General features: G+C 48.6%; 1 protein-coding gene across 4 annotated transcripts in view; it reads right to left on the bottom strand.

Annotated features, from left to right (window-relative positions):
• Positions 1–20,909, bottom strand: part of HSPA12B (heat shock protein family A (Hsp70) member 12B) — a 263,670-nt gene that overhangs the window by 36,425 nt on the left and 206,336 nt on the right. The window lies entirely within an intron of this gene.

Here is a 20,909-nt window from a genome sequence, read left to right as displayed (position 1 = left end):
CAGGAGGCCAGGAGACCTCTGATCCTGCTCACAGCTCAGTGTATGGGATGTAAGCACAGCCTGTAATACTATACTATGACAGGACCCAGTTTATGGGCCGCTGATATACCTCCCCAGTCCGTGGTCCATGACCTATCAGATCCCCATACTACATAGGTCAGAGAAGTGAAACGGAGACTTAACCTACTAAAAGGTAGTTGTACAGACCAGCACAGGGAGATGCCAGGGCTTTATCAAATGGTTTTGGGTGACAGCATCACTGAAGGAGGATCGCCCACTAGGGGGCGCTCACATACACTAGAGATCAGTTCGTTAAAGAGCACCTGTCACACACACAGGAGACAAACATTTGTGCCTGGACCATTGTTTACAACTATGAAGCCAAATAATTCACAAGTAAACAATGACCTCACTGAGGGACTAATATTCATGAGGCACTGGTCCCTGCTGCATACACTGGATTATCATCATCATCATCATCATCATCAGTAGTAATGGCTTAATTCACTAAATGGTCAGTCGCACTTTGTGTAGGTGCATGGCTTTTAAAAATATATTTCAATTCACTTCAACATTTTTTGCATCTGTACAGTATGACCTAAGAGCAGCCTCCTTGCTTCATGCGTCACAGAAGGGGTAAAATGGGCTTATTTTGGTCAGATCAGGGACTGGACCAGTTTGATAGTTGATTGGATCAGGGGCGTGGCCTATTTTGTCTTAAATCTCCAATTAGTAGTGTTTGCAAACATGCCCTGTAATTTGGAATTCATGTACTTATTTTGCATTATGTGTTGACGTATGTGATATGTCATATGTGATGTCATGTGTAGAATGAGGAGTCTTGTATGATGTATACAGTATGTGCATATAACAGGCTTTTTCTCAGTTCACAGTACTGTGTGTGTATATAAGTCAGGCCTTCTCTTAGCTCTCAGTGATGTGTGTATATAGGCCATGCTGCCTCTCAGTGATGTGTGTATATAGGCCATGCTGCCTCTTAGTTCTCAGTGCTGTGTGTGTGTATATAGGCCATGCTGCCTCTTAGCTCTCAGTGCTGTGTGTGTATATAGGCCATGCTGCCTCTTAGCTCTCAGTGCTGTGTGTATATAGGCCATGCTGCCTCTTAGCTCTCAGTGCTGTGTGTATATAGGCCATGCTGCCTCTTAGCTCTCAGTGCTGTGTGTGTATATAGGCCATGCTGCCTCTTAGCTCTCAGTGCTGTGTGTGTATATAGGCCATGCTGCCTCTTAGCTCTCAGTGCTGTGTGTATATAGGCCATGCTGCCTCTTAGCTCTCAGTGCTGTGTGTGTATATAGGCCATGCTGCCTCTCAGTGCTGTGTGTATATAGGCCATGCTGCCTCTTAGCTCTCAGTGCTGTGTGTATATAGGGGCCATGCTGCCTCTTAGCTCTCAGTGCTGTGTGTGTATATAGGCCATGCTGCCTCTTAGCTCTCAGTACTGTGTGTGTATATAGGCCATGCTGCCTATCTCCTCAGTGCTGTGTGTGTATATAGGCCATGCTGCCTCTTAGCTCTCAGTGCTGTGTGTGTATATAGGCCATGCTGCCTCTTAGCTCTCAGTGCTGTGTGTATATAGGCCATGCTGCCTCTTAGCTCTCAGTGCTGTGTGTATATAGGCCATGCTGCCTCTCAGCTGTGTGTGTATATAGGCCATGCTGCCTCTCAGTGATGTGTGTATATAGGCCATGCTGCCTCTCAGTGATGTGTGTATATAGGTCATGCTGCGTCTCAGTGATGTGTGTATATAGGCCATGCTGCTTCTCAGTGATGTGTGTATATAGGCCTTGCTGCCTCTCAGTGATGTGTGTATATAGGCCGTGATGTGTGTATATAGGCCATGCTGCCTCTCAGTGCTGTGTGTGTATATAGGCCATGCTGCGTCTTAGCTCTCAGTGCTGTATGTGTATATAGGCCATGCTGCCTCTTAGCTCTCAGTGCTGTGTGTGTATATAGGCCATGCTGCCTCTTAGCTCTCAGTGCTGTGTGTGTATATAGGCAATGCTGCCTCATAGCTCTCAGTGCTGTGTGTGTATATAGGCCATGCTGCCTCTTAGCTCTCAGTGCTGTGTGTATATAGGCCATGCTGCCTCTTAGCTCTCAGTGCTGTGTGTATATAGGTCATGCTGCCTCTTAGCTCTGTGCTGTGTGTGTATATAGGCCATGCTGCCTCTCAGTGATGTGTGTATATAGGTCATGCTGCCTCTCAGTGATGTGTGTATATAGGCCATGCTGCCTCTCAGTGATGTGTGTATATAGGCCGTGATGTGTGTATATAGGCCATGCTGCCTCTCAGTGATGTGTGTTTATATAGGCCATGCTGCCTCTCAGTGATGTGTGTATATAGGCCATGCTGCCTCTTAGCTCTCAGTGCTGTGTGTATATAGGCCATGCTGCCTCATAGCTCTCAGTGCTGTGTGTGTATATAGGCCATGCTGCCTCTTAGCTCTCAGTGCTGTGTGTGTATATAGGCCATGCTGCCTCTTAGCTCTCAGTGCTGTGTGTATATAGGCCATGCTGCCTCATAGCTCTCAGTGCTGTGTGTGTTTATAGGCCATGCTGCCTCTTAGCTCTCAGTGCTGTGTGTGTATATAGGCCATGCTGCCTCTTAGCTCTGTGCTGTATATGTATATAGGCCATGCTGCCTCTTAGCTCTCAGTGCTGTGTGTGTATATAGGCCATGCTGCCTCTTAGCTCTCAGTGCTGTGTGTATATAGGCCATGCTGCCTCTTAGCTCTCAGTGCTGTGTGTGTATATAGGCCATGCTGCCTCTTAGCTCTCAGTGCTGTGTGTGTATATAGGCCATGCTGCCTCTTAGCTCTCAGTGCTGTGTGTATATAGGCCATGCTGCCTCTCAGTGATGTGTGTATATAGGCCATGCTGCCTCTCAGTGATGTGTGTATATAGGTCATGCTGCCTCTCAGTGATGTGTGTATATAGGCCATGCTGCCTCTCAGTGATGTGTGTATATCATACTTGCCAACTCTCCCTCATTGTCAGGGAGACTCCCTGAAATAGTAGCAATCTCCCTGTCTCCCTGAAGAGTCTAGCAATCTCCCTCATTTCATCCTTACCTCCATTATGAAGCTGTTATATTAAAAAACAGAGATACATACATTCAAATGGGATCATTAGTGTAATTTCCTTGCATTGGTTATTATAAGGCACAATGATCCCTATGAATTGCTGAAAAGTATTAGTGTGTTTTCATCAACAAACAGATCTTACTGACTGCTTTTGGGCTGGATTTACATTTGGATGTAAGTCAGGTTTAGGACACGCCTCTCAGATTTATCAGTACACGCCCACTGTAACGCGCTCATAGGTGCTGCTTTCACAATCTCCCTGAAATGCTTTTTCAAAAGTAGGCAAGTATGGTGTATATAGGCCATGCTGCCTCTCAGTGATGTGTGTATATAGGCCATGCTGCCTCTCAGTGATGTGTGTATATAGGCCATGCTGCCTCTTAGCTCTCAGTGATGTGTGTATATAGGCCATGCTGCCTCATAGCTCTCAGTGCTGTGTGTGTATATAGGCCATGCTGCCTCTTAGCTCTCAGTGCTGTGTGTATATAGGTCATGCTGCCTCTTAGCTCTGTGCTGTGTGTGTATATAGGCTATGCTGCCTCTTAGCTCTCAGTGCTATGTGTGTATATAGGCCATGCTGCCTCTTAGCTCTCAGTACTGTGTGTGTATATAGGCCATGCTGCCTATCTCCTCAGTGCTGTGTGTATATATAGGCCATGCTGCCTCATAGCTCTCAGTGCTGTGTGTATATAGGCCATGCTGCCTCTTAGCTCTCAGTGCTGTGTGTATATAGGCCATGTTGCCTCTTAGCTCTCAGTCCTGTGTGCATATAGGCCATGCTGCCTCTTACCTCTCAGTGCTGTGTGTATATAGGTCATGCTGCCTCTTAGCTCTCAGTGCTGTGTGTATATAGGTCATGCTGCCTCTTAGCTCTGTGCTGTATGTGTATATAGGCCATGCTGCCTCTTAGCTCTGTGCTGTATGTGTATATAGGCCATGCTGCCTCTTAGTTCTCAGTGCTGTGTGTGTATATAGGCCATGCTGCCTCTTAGCTCTGTGCTGTATGTGTATATAGGTCATGCTGCCTCTTAGCTCTGTGCTGTATGTGTATATAGGCCATGCTGCCTCTTAGTTCTCAGTGCTGTATGTGTATATAGGCCATGCTGCCTCTTAGCTCTCAGTGCTGTGTGTATATAGGCCATGCTGCCTCTTAGCTCTGTGCTGTATGTGTATATAGGCCATGCTGCCTCTTAGTTCTCAGTGCTGTATGTGTATATAGGCCAAGCTGCCTCTTAGCTCTCAGTGCTGTGTGTATATAGGTCATGCTGCCTCTTAGCTCTGTGCTGTGTGTGTATATAGGCTATGCTGCCTCTTAGCTCTCAGTGCTATGTGTGTATATAGGCCATGCTGCCTCTTAGCTCTCAGTACTGTGTGTGTATATAGGCCATGCTGCCTATCTCCTCAGTGCTGTGTGTATATATAGGCCATGCTGCCTCATAGCTCTCAGTGCTGTGTGTATATAGGCCATGCTGCCTCTTAGCTCTCAGTGCTGTGTGTATATAGGCCATGTTGCCTCTTAGCTCTCAGTCCTGTGTGCATATAGGCCATGCTGCCTCTTACCTCTCAGTGCTGTGTGTATATAGGTCATGCTGCCTCTTAGCTCTCAGTGCTGTGTGTATATAGGTCATGCTGCCTCTTAGCTCTGTGCTGTATGTGTATATAGGCCATGCTGCCTCTTAGCTCTGTGCTGTATGTGTATATAGGCCATGCTGCCTCTTAGTTCTCAGTGCTGTGTGTGTATATAGGCCATGCTGCCTCTTAGCTCTGTGCTGTATGTGTATATAGGTCATGCTGCCTCTTAGCTCTGTGCTGTATGTGTATATATATAGGCCATGCTGCCTCTTAGTTCTCAGTGCTGTATGTGTATATAGGCCATGCTGCCTCTTAGCTCTCAGTGCTGTGTGTATATAGGCCATGCTGCCTCTTAGCTCTGTGCTGTATGTGTATATAGGCCATGCTGCCTCTTAGTTCTCAGTGCTGTATGTGTATATAGGCCAAGCTGCCTCTTAGCTCTCAGTGCTGTGTGTATATAGGTCATGCTGCCTCTTAGCTCTGTGCTGTATGTGTATATAGGCCATGCTGCCTCTTAGCTCTCAGTGCTGTGTGTGTATATAGGCCATGCTGCCTCTTAGCTCTCAGTGCTGTGTGTGTATATAGGCTATGCTGCCTCTTAGCTCTCAGTGCTGTGTATACTGTATATAGGCCATGCTGCCTCTTAGCTCTCAGTGCTGTGTATATATAGACCATGCTGCCTCTTAGCTCCAATGCTTTGTGTGTATATAGGCCATGCTGCCTCTTAGCTGTCAGTGCTGTGTGTATATAGGCCATGCTGCCTCTTAGATCTCAGTGCTATGTGTGTATATAGGCCATGCTGCCTCTTAGCTCTCAGTACTGTGTGTGTATATAGGCCATGCTGCCTATCTCCTCAGTGCTGTGTGTTATATAGGCCATGCTGCCTATTAGCTCTCAGTGCTGTGTGTGTATATAGACCATGCTGCCTCTTAGCTCTCAGGACTTAATTCTGAGTCGGTCGTTGCGGCCGCACGGTTGTACTGGAAAAGGGGCCGGATATGCAAATGATGCACTCGCATGTTGCGTCCCTAATGTCGGATCGTTAGCTGGCCGACCAAGGGGAGGGAGAGGTCGGAACGCAAAAAATACGCCCCCTTCTCGTACGCATTACACGTCATCTCCGGCCATATAAGGATTAATCGCGAGCATCGGTAACCATCGAAAATGGTCGTAGAGCTTAAGGTTGACCATACCCTCTCTTAAGCTCTACGATCATGTCAGTGTAAAACCTCCCATGTCACGTGTGCCATGACACTACTTTGTAATTTATGCACTCCCATAAAACGCTGTTCGCATAATTTGGCACGCCTGCGTTCGGATCTCCACTCCCCCGTTTTCAAGCAGCTTCCCCTGTTACCACCCACAAACGCCTCATCCTGTCACTCACACTAACTACCTGGCAGTGTTCAAGGAGAGAGAAATTTCTGATCGTAGCGGCTAGTTTGCACACGCGCATTGTGAACTTTACGCACGCGCAGTTTAGCGAACATCGGTGGCGTACGACCGTGCGGCCGCAACAACCGACTCTGAATGAGGTCCTTAGTGCTGTGTGTGTATAGGTTAGACATTCTCATTATGCAGGATACCATTTATGTATCTGTTATTAATCTGTATGCCCTGTAATGATATCGGTGTCTCTGTACTGAATTGTATTACTATCTGTGTGTAGTTATATTTCCTGCAGACTTCAGGCTCTCTCAGTTGCTGCGAGTCGGCTTCGTCCCTCTCTGAGTAATTGGCTGTAAAAGGTTTAGAGGTCGCCTGGATTGTTCTACGTTCTCCTCTCAGGGGAAACATAACATTTTATTTTTAGGTCCATGTCCAAGACATGCTGCACACCATCCTGCTCCTCCTGCTGATCCAGAAACACTTCAGCACTGACCTCATCATGTTAATACACACGTGTGTCATAAAAAAAGGGTTTTACTGCACATTATACAGGACTGCTGCCTATCTCCTCAGTACTGTGTGTGTATATAGGCCATGCTGCCTATCTCCTCAGTGCTGTGTGTATATAGGCTATGCTGCCTCTTAGCTCTCAGTGTTGTGTGTATATATAGGCCATGCTGCCTCTTAGCGCTCAGTGTTGTGTGTATATATAGGCCATGCTGTCTATCTCCTCAGTGCTGTGTGTGTATATAGGCCATGCTGCCTTTTAGCTCTCAGTGCTGTGTGTGTATATAGGCCATGCTGCCTCTTAGCTCTCAGTGCTGTGTGTATATAGGCCATGTTGCCTCTTAGTTCTCAGTGCTGTGTGTGTATATAGGCCAGGCCTTCTCTTGGCTCTCAGTGCTGTGTGTGTATAGGCCATGCTGCCTCTTAGCTCTCGGGAGCTCATTCAGAGTCGGTCGTGACTGCTGAGCGCTCACGACTGACTCGATGTTGCCCCACAGCGCATGCGCACGACGGAGCCGGCTCTGTCGTGCGCATTCGCGAGACCCGGCTAACGACGGGTGCTCCGTCGTTAGGGGTCTCGTTGCAGCTGGGGCGAGCTGTCGATGTTGAGTGACAGCTCACCCCGTTTGCTGGGCGGGCTGGGGGCATGCCTGGCCAAACGGAGGCGTTCCAGTAGGAATGCTTGCCGTTTGGGGGCGGCCCCACTGACATCATCAGTGATGTCAGTGGGGAGCTTCCTGCTCGATCAGAGCAGGAAGCTCCCTGGGGCTTAAGGTAGACGAAACCCTACCTTAGGGTCTCGTCGTAAGCCCCAATGGTCGCAATGGTCTTGACCATCGCGACCATCACCCTTGTCGGTCGTTAGGCTGTGGGTAAACACCCACAGCTCTAACGACTGACATGGAGGCGGCCGTTCAGGATGCAAGCGGCCGTCCTGATTCAGAACGACTGCTTGCATCTAACGACCGCCTCTGAATGAGGCCCTCAGTGCTGTGTGTGTATATAGGTCATGCTGCCTCTTAGCTCTCAGTGCTGTGTGTATATATAGGCCAGGCCTTCTCTTAGCTCTCAGTGCTGTGTGTGTATATAGGTCATGCTGCCTCTTAGCTCTCAGTGCTGTGTGTATATATAGGCCATGCTGCCTCTTAGCTCTCAGTGCTGTGTGTGTATATAGGCCATGCTGCCTCTTAGCTCTCAGTGCTGTGTGTATATAGGCCATGCTGCCTCTTAGCTCTCGGTGCTGTGTGTCTATATAGGCCATGCTGCCTCTTAGCTCTCAGTGCTGTGTGTATATATAGGCCATGCTGCCTCTTAGCTCTCAGTGCTGTGTGTGTATATAGGCCAGGCCTTCTCTTAGCTCTCAGTGCTGTGTGTGTATATAGGCCATGCTGCCTCTCAGTGATGTGTGTATATAGGCCATGCTACCTCTTAGCTCTCAGTGCTGTGTGTGTATATAGGCCATGCTGCATCTTAGCTCTCATTGCTGTGTGTGTATATAGGCCATGCTGCGTCTTAGCTCTCAGTGATGTGTATATATAGGCCATGCTGCCTCTTAGCTCTCAGTGCTGTGTGTGTATATAGGCCATGGTGCCTCTTAGCTCTCAGTGCTGTGTGCATATATAGGCCATGCTGCCTCTTAGCTCTCAGTGCTATGTGTGTATATAGGCCATGCTACCTCTTAGCTCTCAGTGCTGTGTGTGTATATAGGCCATGCTGCGTCTTAGCTCTCAGTGCTGTGTGTGTATATAGGCCATGCTGCGTCTTAGCTCTCAGTGCTGTGTGTGTAAATAGGCCATGCTGCCTCTTAGCTCTCAGTGCTATGTGTGTCTATAGGCCATGCTACCTCTTAGCTCTCAGTGCTGTGTGTGTAAATAGGCCATGCTGCGTCTTAGCTCTCAGTGCTGTGTGTATATAGGCCATGCTGCCTCTTAGCTCTCAGTGCTGTGTGTGTATATATAGGCCATGCTGCCTCTTAGCTCTCAGTGCTGTGTGTGTGTATATAGGCCATGCTGCCTCTTAGCTCTCAGTGCTGTGTGTGTATATAGGCCATGCTGCCTCTTAGCTCTCAGTGCTGTGTGTATATAGGCCATGCTGCCTCTTAGCTCTCAGTGCTGTGTGTGTGTATATAGGCCATGCTGCCTCTTAGCTCTCAGTGCTGTGTGTGTATATAGGCCATGCTGCGTCTTAGCTCTCAGTGCTGTGTGTATATAGGCCATGCTGCCTCTTAGCTCTCAGTGCTGTGTGTGTATATATAGGCCATGCTGCCTCTTAGCTCTCAGTGCTGTGTGTGTGTATATAGGCCATGCTGCCTCTTAGCTCTCAGTGCTGTGTGTGTATATAGGCCATGCTGCCTCTTAGCTCTCAGTGCTGTGTGTATATAGGCCATGCTGCCTCTTAGCTCTCAGTGCTGTGTGTGTGTATATAGGCCATGCTGCCTCTTAGCTCTCAGTGCTGTGTGTATATAGGCCATGCTGCCTCTTAGCTCTCGGTGCTGTGTGTCTATATAGGCCATGCTGCCTCTTAGCTCTCAGTGCTGTGTGTATATATAGGCCATGCTGCCTCTTAGCTCTCAGTGCTGTGTGTGTATATAGGCCAGGCCTTCTCTTAGCTCTCAGTGCTGTGTGTGTATATAGGCCATGCTGCCTCTCAGTGATGTGTGTATATAGGCCATGCTACCTCTTAGCTCTCAGTGCTGTGTGTGTATATAGGCCATGCTGCATCTTAGCTCTCATTGCTGTGTGTGTATATAGGCCATGCTGCGTCTTAGCTCTCGGTGATGTGTATATATAGGCCATGCTGCCTCTTAGCTCTCAGTGCTGTGTGTGTATATAGGCCATGGTGCCTCTTAGCTCTCAGTGCTGTGTGCATATATAGGCCATGCTGCCTCTTAGCTCTCAGTGCTATGTGTGTATATAGGCCATGCTACCTCTTAGCTCTCAGTGCTGTGTGTGTATATAGGCCATGCTGCGTCTTAGCTCTCAGTGCTGTGTGTGTATATAGGCCATGCTGCGTCTTAGCTCTCAGTGCTGTGTGTGTAAATAGGCCATGCTGCCTCTTAGCTCTCAGTGCTATGTGTGTATATAGACCATGCTACCTCTTAGCTCTCAGTGCTGTGTGTGTAAATAGGCCATGCTGCGTCTTAGCTCTCAGTGCTGTGTGTATATAGGCCATGCTGCCTCTTAGCTCTCAGTGCTGTGTGTGTATATATAGGCCATGCTGCCTCTTAGCTCTCAGTGCTGTGTGTGTGTATATAGGCCATGCTGCCTCTTAGCTCTCAGTGCTGTGTGTGTATATAGGCCATGCTGCCTCTTAGCTCTCAGTGCTGTGTGTATATAGGCCATGCTGCCTCTTAGCTCTCAGTGCTGTGTGTGTGTATATAGGCCATGCTGCCTCTTAGCTCTCAGTGCTGTGTGTGTATATAGGCCATGCTGCGTCTTAGCTCTCAGTGCTGTGTGTATATAGGCCATGCTGCCTCTTAGCTCTCAGTGCTGTGTGTGTATATATAGGCCATGCTGCCTCTTAGCTCTCAGTGCTGTGTGTGTGTATATAGGCCATGCTGCCTCTTAGCTCTCAGTGCTGTGTGTGTATATAGGCCATGCTGCCTCTTAGCTCTCAGTGCTGTGTGTATATAGGCCATGCTGCCTCTTAGCTCTCAGTGCTGTGTGTGTGTATATAGGCCATGCTGCCTCTTAGCTCTCAGTGCTGTGTGTGTATATAGGCCATGCTGCCTCTTAGCTCTCAGTGCTGTGTGTATATAGGCCATGCTGCCTCTTAGCTCTCAGTGCTGTGTGTGTGTATATAGGCCATGCTGCCTCTTAGCTCTCAGTGCTGTGTGTGTATATAGGCCATGCTGCGTCTTAGCTCTCAGTGCTGTGTGTATATAGGCCATGCTGCCTCTTAGCTCTCAGTGCTGTGTGTGTATATATAGGCCATGCTGCCTCTTAGCTCTCAGTGCTGTGTGTGTGTATATAGGCCATGCTGCCTCTTAGCTCTCAGTGCTGTGTGTGTATATAGGCCATGCTGCCTCTTAGCTCTCAGTGCTGTGTGTATATAGGCCATGCTGCCTCTTAGCTCTCAGTGCTGTGTGTGTGTATATAGGCCATGCTGCCTCTTAGCTCTCAGTGCTGTGTGTGTATATAGGCCATGCTGCCTCTTAGCTCTCAGTGCTGTGTGTGTATATAGGCCATGCTGCCTCTTAGCTCTCAGTGCTGTGTGTGTATATAGGCCATGCTGCCTCTTAGCTCTCAGTGCTGTGTGTGTGTATATAGGCCATGCTGCCTCTTAGCTCTCAGTGCTGTGTGTGTGTATATAGGCCATGCTGCCTCTTAGCTCTCAGTGCTGTGTGTGTATATAGGCCATGCTGCCTCTTAGCTCTTAGTGCTGTGTGTATATAGGCCATGCTGCCTCTTAGCTCTCAGTGCTGTGTGTGTGTATATAGGCCATGCTGCCTCTTAGCTCTCAGTGCTGTGTGTATATAGGCCATGCTGCCTCTTGGCTCTCAGTGCTGTGTGTATATAGGCCATGCTGCCTCTTAGCTTTCAGTGCTGTGTGTGTATATAGGCCAGGCCTTCTCTTAGCTCTCAGTGCTGTGTGTGTATAGGTTAGACCATCTCATTATGCAGGATACCATTTATGTATCTGTTATTAATCTGTATGCCCTGTAATGATATCGGTGTCTCTGTACTGAATTGTATTACTATCTGTGTGTAGTTATATTTCCTGCAGACTTCAGGCTCTCTCAGTTGCTGCGAGTCGGCTTCGTCCCTCTCTGAGTAATTGGCTGTAAAAGGTTTAGAGGTCGCCTGGATTGTTCTACGTTCTCCTCTCAGAGGAAACTAAACATTTTATTTTTAGGTCCATGTCCAAGACACGTTGCACACCATCCTGCTCCTCCTGCTGATCCAGAAACACTTCAGCACTGACCTCATCATGTTAATACACACGTGTGTCATAAATAAAGGGTTTTACTGCACATTATACAGGACTGCTGCCAATACACAGACACAAATAGCTCCTGGCTGGGAAATATAAATGTAATACGGGCAGGAGGCCGGGCGGGTGAGTGTCGGGCGAGGTCACACACAGCGGGCAAAGTCTTGGTGGGCAATGTGGTCTTGTGTCTATTTATGACTTATGTAACCCTCACATTATACGATGTTGTTGTGTGTAGCGGCTGGAAGGGACACAAATATCATCTGAGGGTGGAACCGAATCATAGAATTACAGACACTGAACCTCAGTTCCCTAATGCAAGACAGAGGCTCATACATGCAGGTTACTTGTGTCTCTGTGAAATAACCTCTGTACAGACATGGGGGTCACCCACAGAACATTTCCGCCTCAGTGGCCCTTTGACTAAACATATATTGTTTGAGAAGAGTAACATAAATTTAATTTCAGGTGGATCCTGGGAATTTGGGGACACAGGAAGCTTCACGGGATTACCATGGGACTGATACAGCAGATAGGGACCTGCGGACAGCCGGATTTCTCAGTCTGTCCCAGCTACGTACAGTGTAAGTTGTGTCCCAGCTACGTACAGTGTAAGGTGTGTCCCGGTGTGTTTGCCAGATCAGTGTGGCACACTTGGGATGGCCATTGCTACATTTGCGTTATCATGAGCACAATTATCAATACTTAGGGGCATATCCAATTGGGCGCGAGGTTTATCGAGGTAAAAAGCTCGTGCTCAATTGAGAAATACCACGGGTATGCGTGCTCCCGATACCCGCGGTATTCAATTCCAAAAATACTGCCCGCGGGGTTTTCAGTTATGAAAACCCTGCGGCGCGTATTTTTTACTGGAAAAAAAAAACACTTACCTTACCGGGGGTCTCCAGTAGTCTCCGTGGCTCCTGGCGGCCGCCCCTCTCTCTTCTTACTGGGGAGGGGGCTGCTGGGAGTCCCAGGTGCTGGTGTGAGGAGCAAGGGCTGCTGGGAGATGTAGTTCTCCCAGCGCCCATTCCGGGGGGCCACACTAGCTCTGCAGTTGCACAGTGACAGTGGGACACACACACACACACACACCACTGCTGCAGAAGAGCCGGCTTGTGACGCAGGATGAAGAAGACAGCGCTGCTGGAGGTAAGTGATTAAGGACTAATTAAGCTAATTGGATACTTTATATTGGATATTGGCCCTGATTCAGAGCCGGACGCACTGACCAGAGCGCTCGCTCTGAATCAGGGCCCACCTCCGTGAAAATGGAGCGGCCTCCTGGCCGCTCGCATAGCTGTGGGTCATCACCCACAGCATATACGAGCGTCCAACAAGATGGTCGCGATGGTCTTGACCATCGCGACCATCGGACTTGCGAGTGAAACCCTGTGGTCGGGTTTCTCAACCACAAGCCCTGGAGTGATTTTGGCTCTATCAGAGCCAAAATCACTCCCACTGACATCACTAGTGATGTCAGTGGGGCCGGCTTCAGACGGTAGGCGTTCCCATAGGAACGCCTCCGTCTGGCAGGCACGCCCCCGGAACGCCCACCAAAGGGGGCGTGCTGTCAATCAACATCAACAGCACGCCCCCTTTGATGCGAGACTCAGAGCGAAGGAAAGTCCTTCGCTCGCCGGGTCTCGCGCATGTGCACGACGGAGCTCCCTCCGTCGTGCGCATGCGCAGTGGGGAACATCAACCCACTTGCGAGCGTACTGCCGCTCGCGAGTGGGTCTGAATGACCCCAATTGTGTGGCAGCATCATCATATTTGTGACAATTCAGGGGATGTAGAGGGGAGCCCTGCAGATTTGGGGCCATAATATGCATACGGTCTCTGCAGAGGGGGATCATCATACTGGGTAACACCCATCACCTGTCATTAGGGAGATTGTCAGACTCTCTTACCACGATCGGCCAGTCCGGCTCACACCCCTCTACATTCTTCCCTGTACTTTCCTTTCCCATATCCCTCCACATTCTGTCTGTCTCCCCACCAAACCCCTCTACATTCCCATTTATTTATCATTGTGAGCCGTATGGCCCCTGATGATTAAGTAATCACCTTGCTGCGGGGGATACTTATCACCGGAGTAATTCGTCATTGCTCCGGTGTGGGGACAGCTGCTCCGAAAAAGCAGCTGTACCTGCAATTAGTAGCGGCGTTACTTACTTGTCCCTGTCACCGGCTTGTTCGCATGCATGACCTGAGGTCACTTATGCGCAAAGGAGGAGTCTGTGAGGAGGCGTCGGACGTGTCCTGGAATTCTGGGCCTGATTCAGACCCGGTCGCGAGCGCTGTGCGCTCGCAACCGGGTCGATGGTGGGCCAGTGCGCATGCACACGACGGAGTCGGCTCCGTCGTGCGCATGCGCGAGACCCGGATAGCGACGGGCACTCCGTCGCTCCGGGTCTCGCAACAAAGGGGGCGAGCTGTCGATGTTGAGTGACAGCTCGCCCCCTTTGGTGGGCGGGCCGGGGGAGTGGCTGCCCAAACGGAGGCGTTCCCATGTGGACGCCTCCGTTTGGGGGCGGCCCCACTGACATCACGAGTGATGTCAGTGGGAGAGATATCTGCTCTGTGAGAGCCGAAATCTCTGTGGGGCTTGCGGCCACGAGACCCTACCACAAGGGTCTCGTCTTGACCATCGCGACCATCTTCCTGGCCGCTCGCTATAGCTGTGGGTGGTCACCCAGAGCTATGCGAGCGGCCAGGAGGCCGTTCTAAAAAACAAGAAGGCCGGCCCTGATTCAGAGCGAGCGCTCTGTCAGAGCGTCCGGCTCTGAATCAGGGCCTCTGTCCAATAGGAAGGAGCAGCGCTTATTCTCGCAGGCAAACTCCAAAAGCTTTACGTTTTCGGAATTTGCTGAATATTAGGTGGCCCTATCGGACCCCTGATGATGTGCCACAGCCCTCCTTGAAGACCCCAGAGTCAGACCCCATTACTGGCCCACGCCGTCTTCCGGCTCCCACACTGTGCTGCTGTGGCTCCGTCCTCTCTGCCGGGTCCCGCTGGTCTCCTCTCTCCTCACAGGCGTCTGCGCTCTCCCCACTGTAGTGGGCCGGGCGTCCCATGTGGTCCAGCTGCTGCTCTCCGGGGAAGATGGGCGCAGCCATCTTGGACAAGCCCATGTGACACCACTTCCACCAATGGAGCAGCTTCCCCTCACTCCTCAGCCAATCAGCATGCTGCAGTACCTATAAAGAGACTTCCTGCAGCAGTATCAAGTTGCCAGAACAACAGGACTCATAGCCTTGTCAGTGAGCTTCCGTACTGTGCTCCTCAGAGTGATTTCTCTATACCTTCCGTGTGTTGTCCCTGTGAGATTCAGTTCGTCTTCCAGTACCTGCCCAGAGTCCAGTTACTTTCCAGTGCTAACTTTGAGGCCAGTTCATCCTCCGGTACCAGCCCAGAGTCCAGTTACTTTCCAGTGCTAACTTGGAGTCCGGTTCATCCAATATTCTTCCAGTACATGACTATGGTATTGCAGCCAACCTGCTAGTGCTACATCTCCTCTTCGGATTGTATCCTGTAATTCTACTCTATGCGCAGGAACTTCATTAATCCCAGTGGTTTCCAGCGTGCAGCTGATCCTAACAAACCAGACCCAACTCCCAGCCCGGGAACACAGCCACAAATCCCTACGTCTGTGACATGATGAATGGCCCGGTAACTAAAATATGCATTTCCACATAGTTAACCGGCCATTTAGTGATGATGCACTGTACCACTTCTATGTAATTCATCATTACATAATTATCACTTGTAATAATTATGTTTTAAACTCACTGCAAGTTCAAAGAACCGTTCGGAGGTATTCATCATGCCTCATTCATCATGCCTCACTGCCTAAAGTATCACTTGCGAGTCAGTTTCTCAGGAATTGTGATACTTTTCTCCTTAGCTGCACTGCCTCAGCTTCCAGCCCACAGCACCTGCCCTGTGTCTCCCCTCTCCCAACCCGCAGCCACTGCCCATGTCTCGCCTCTCCCAGCCCATAGCCCCTGCCCGTGTCTCCTCTCCCAACCCGCAGCCACTGCCCGTCTCCCCTCTCCCAACCCGCAGCACCTGCCCGTGTCTCCCCTCTCCAGACACGTAGCACCTGCCCGTGTCTCCCCTCACCCAACCCGCAGCCACTGCCCGTGTCTCCCCTCTCCCAGCCCATAGCCCCTGCCCTGTGTCTCCCCTCTCCCAGCCCGCAGCCACTGCCCCATTTCTTCCCTCTCTCAGACTACCCCTGCGGCCGCCAATGCCGCTGTATGTAAAGCCTCCCCCGGTGCCTGTCCACTCCTGCGGCCGCCCTTCCTCTGCCAGCGGCCAGTGCCACTCACCTATCTCCCGGCCGGTCTCCGTCCCAGCGCCCATCCCCCGCCAGCCACCAGTGCCACTCACCTCTCTCCCGGCCGGTCTCCGGCCCAGCGCCCATCCCCCGCTGGCCACCAGTGTCACTCACCACTCTCCCGGCTGGTCTCCGTCCCAGCGCCCTTCCCCCGCCGGCCATCAATACCTCTCACCTATCTTCCAGGCCCGTCTCCATCTGAGCGCCCTTTCCCCGCCAGCCGCCAGTGTCACTCACCTCTCTCCCGGCCGGTCTCTGTCCCAGCACAACATCGGCGACACCCCTTACCCCACGGCCGCCAGTGCCGCTGATGTGAAGCAACACATGAGGACCTGCATGGAGCCCAGAGCCGCCGGAGGTACGCAAGGAAGGAGACACAGCTAAAGGGATCTGAATAGAAGCCTCTGCTGTGGCGGCCATGTAGATCTTCACAGGCAGCCGTGTAAACAGCAGTCTGTGAAGGTTAGTTATCGGGGGCTGAACGCCATCTGAAAGTGACGTTCAGTAACACCATCAAGTTCCAAATAAAAATGCTTTTTTGTAACTTGATGAATGGCCCGGACACTTATTTTTCACAAAAGTATGTGACAATGTTAATTATTACATGCTTTTGTGAAAAATAAGTGATGATGAATAGGCCCCTCAGTCTCTATGCTCGATGTCATTCTCTGTATCTGTTCTTATGCTGTGTGTAGGATATGGAGGATAGCTGCACAGTACCACTTCTCTCGGTCTCTATGCTGGATGTCATTCTCTGTATCTGCTCTTATGCTGTGTGTAGGATATGGAGGATAGCTGCACAGTACCACTTCTCCTGGTCTCTATGCTGGATGTCATTCTCTGTATCTGCTCTTATGCTGTGTGTAGGATATGGATAGCTGCACAGTACCACTTCTCTTGGTCTCTATGCTGGATGTCATTCTCTGCATCTGCTCTTATGCTGTGTGTAGGATATGGAGGATAGCTGCACAGTACCACTTCTCCTGGTCTCTATGCTGGATGTCATTCTCTGCATCTGCTCTTATGCTGTATGTAGGATATGGAGGATAGCTGCACAGTACCACTTCTCTTGGTCTCTATGCTCGAAGTCATTCTCTGTATCTGCTCTTATGCTGTGTGTAGGATATGGAGGATAGCTGCACAGTACCACTTCTCCTGGTCTCTATGCTGGATGTCATTCTCTGCATCTGCTCTTAGGCTGTGTGTAGGATATGGAGGATAGCTGCACAGTACCACTTCTCCTAGTCTCTATGCTGGATGTCATTCTCTGCATCTGCTCTTATGCTGTGTGTAGGATATGGAGGATAGCTGCACAGTACCACTTCTCTTGGTCTCTATGCTGGATGTCATTCTCTGTATCTGCTCTTATGCTGTGTGTAGGATATGGAGGATAGCTGCACAGTACCACTTCTCTTGGTCTCTATGCTGGAAGTCATTCTCTGCATCTGCTCTTATGCTGTGTGTAGGATATGGAGGATAGCTGCACAGTACCACTTCTCCTGGTCTCTATGCTGGATGTCATTCTCTACATCTGCTCTTATGCTGTGTGTAGGATATGGAGGATTGCTGCACAGTACCACTTCTCTTGGTCTCTATGCTGGATGTCATTCTCTGTGTGTAGGATATGGAGGATAGCTGCACAGTACCACTTCTCTTGGTCTCTATGCTGGATGTCATTCTCTGTATCTGCTCTTATGCTGTGTGTAGGATATGGAGGATAGCTGCACAGTACCACTTCTCTTAGTAGCATATTTATCAAAAAATATTTGCGGTTTTCTGGGATGATCTGAAACAGTAAGTACCACCCGGATGTGTGTACAAGGGACCGGAGCAGATATTGGGGATAACCGCTGTAGTCCCCCGATTTTGATGGCAGAAGCAGCCCCTATGCTGTAGATTTGTATGGGGGCCGCTAAATTGCCGAAGTTACCAAGCTTGGCCCCGGTAGTTACAGTAACTCCCATCTTCATAAGTGGCCTGTGAGCTGCACTTTGCTAAATCTACTGGGAGCGGGGTCCGTAGGATGATGACCAATCAGGTGCAATAGTGCAGCCGGGTTCCAAACCAGACGTGCAAGTGGTCGCATTAGGGATCACATTTATGCCCCTTATGTTGCGATAAGAAATTATAATCATCGGGACCAAGTCTGGATAATGAATAAATAGGTCTCTAAGCCAAATGCTATTATTATATCTGTAAAATAGCTTTTACTGTATCACAATGTAACAGTGTCTGGCTGGCTTCATATCACATTAATGTTCTGTTCCTGATAATTACTTGGCAGATGTCTCATTAATGGCTGAGATTCCCCATCAGATACACTTCCGCTATTACTTACATTCCAGCACTCCGTCTGCCTCTCTGTATAAGCCCAGATTTAATCCCTTATACACTGTACACGTCGGCAGTACTTGAGCCTCACGCAATCCTTTATGGGCTAAGTTATCGCTAGTCACATGCGCTCCGGAGAGTCCTAATGACGTGGCGCTCATATAACTGGCCACAACGCGCGATTGCGGAACATGCTGCACGTTTCTGACGCTTTCAGCCTTTGCACTTCTCTCTTTACATCTGTCTTCACACAAAGGGGTCTATTCACTAAGCCTTGGAGAGGAGAGAGAGATAAAGTACCTACCAATCAGATCCTAAATGTCATGTTACAGACTGTGTTTGTAAAATGACAGTTAGGAGCTGATTGGTTGGTACTTTATATCTCTCTCCAAGGCTTAGGGGTCTATTTATTAAGCAGTGTTAGGAGACAGAGTGAAAAGTGATAAGGTACCAGCCAATCAGCTCCCAACTGTCATCTCATAGGCTGTGTTTGAAAAATGACAGGAGCTGATTGGCTGACACCTTATCACTTTTCACTCTGTCTCCTAACACTGCTTAGTAAATAGACTCCTTAGTGAATAGACCCCACACAGCCGGCATCCATGCGCTATAGCTATGGTTACTCATGTCATAAATGCGTCGTACCCAAAATATAGACATGCAAGTGCTCAGATGCACGTTAGCCTAGAGGGGGAATTCCAAATGCTTGGTTACAGTATGGCCAGCCTATGAAGGGTGCATATTAGCCCGTAACAAGCTATAAGCTGCCTCATACAAAGTGCAGTGTATGTAATACTACAGACATAGGTATAAAGAGCCAGTGATCACTTCAGTTGTTTTTATCCTGATGTGGGCACCATTCCGCAATTCATGTATCTGATATGCGGAGCATTGCAGCAAGTCTGGAGGAGCATCCGGAGAACCTAGCAGCGGCCCTGGACATACATATATATGCAGCTGAACTGTGTCATTTCCCCATGGTGTACCTGGACCAGCTATATGCTAAAGCTTGCACAAAGGACCTAATCTACACCGAATTGGATTCCCTGCATTATTTTCTGAGACTTTTACTTTGCATATGAATCAGTTGAATCAGTTGTGATCTTATTGGCTAAGGCCTGTATAAAGGATCTAGTCCCCATTGATCTGTGAGGCATTTTTTACAAGATCCAGTGTGACCACATATGAAGTGATTGTGATCCTATTTCGATTACCCTGATGAAGTTCCCAAAGGGACGAAACGCGTAGGGATTTATTCCAAAGCTATTGGCTACGTTTTAAAAATTGTCAAGTCCAAAGAATCCCAAATTTCAATAATCTACAAAGTGACATTAGGCTTGACATCATTTTATGTAAGAACAATTATTGTTATATTAAAAATATTTTACACTGAAAGTTTTATATGCGTTTATTAATATTTGGCCTCATTTTTTGGGTGAATTATTTTTGGTGAGTGGGTACAATTACAGATGCCCGTGAAGTAATAAAGCTCATTCTTCTGGAGTTGAATGATGGTATCAAGAGAATTAAGCAACCTATACTGTGATGTTATTCTGGACTAAACATTGTGTACAAACAAAAATATAATATCTTCAATACTCATCTAGCGCACTCTGAGATTATGGGTTGTACATAGTTTTGTGGGGTTCGGCTAACAGAGGATCCTCTTAGAGGTGCAGCATTATAAATTTTTGGAGAAAGATAGGGGTTCTCTTTTTGTAATGTATAATATATATATATATATATATATATGTATATATATATATATATATACATACACAGTTAGGTGCATAAATATTGGGACATTGACAGAATTTTCATATTTTGGCCTCTATTCACCGCCACAATGGCTTTGAAATTAAACAAACAAGATGTGCTTTAACTGCAGACTTTCAAATTTAATTTGAGGGTGATTACATCCAAATCAGGTGAACAGTGTAGGAATTACAACGGTTTCTATATGTGCCTCCCACTTTTTAAGGGGCCAAAAGTAATGGGACTATCAACACAAAAGCTATTTCATGGACAGGTGTGGGCTATTCCCTCGTTATTTCATTATCAATTAAGCAGGTAAAAGGTCTGGAGTTGATTCTAGGTGTGACATTTGCATTTGGAATCAGTTGCTGTCGACTCTCAATATGAGATCCAAAGAGCTGTCACTATCAGTGAAGCAAGCCACCAATAGGCTGAAAAATCAAAACAAACCCATCAGAGAGATAGCAAAAACATTAGGTGTGGCCAAATCAACTGTATGGAACATTCTTAAAAAGAAAGAACGCACCGGAGAGCTCAGCAACCCCGGAAGACCACCGAAAACAACTGTGGTGGATGACAGACAAATTATTTCCCTGGTGAAGAAAAACCCCTTCACAACAGTTGGCCAAATCAAGAACACTCTCCAGGAGGTAGGTGTATATGTGTCAAAGTCAACAATCAAGAGAAGACTTCACAAGAGTGAATATAGAGGGTTCACCACAAGATGTAAACCATTGGTGAGCCACAAAAACAGGAAGACCAGATTAGAGTTTGCCAAACAACATCTAAAAAAGCCATTACAGTTCTGGAACAACATCCTATGGACAGATGAGACAAAGATCAACTTGTGCCAGAGTGATGGGAAGAGAAGAGTATGGAGAAGGAAAGGAACTGCTCATGATCCAAAACATGCCACCTCATCAGTGAAGCATGGTGGTGGTAGTGTCATGGCGTGGGCATGTATGGCTGCCAA

This window comes from Taudactylus pleione, unplaced genomic scaffold (genome assembly GCF_031769625.1).
Source record: "Taudactylus pleione unplaced genomic scaffold, aTauple2 ptg000861l, whole genome shotgun sequence".
NCBI classification, from domain to species: Eukaryota; Metazoa; Chordata; class Amphibia; order Anura; family Myobatrachidae; genus Taudactylus; species Taudactylus pleione.
Note: the sequence above shows the minus strand (reverse complement) of the source record. Positions and strands in the feature narration are given on the sequence as shown.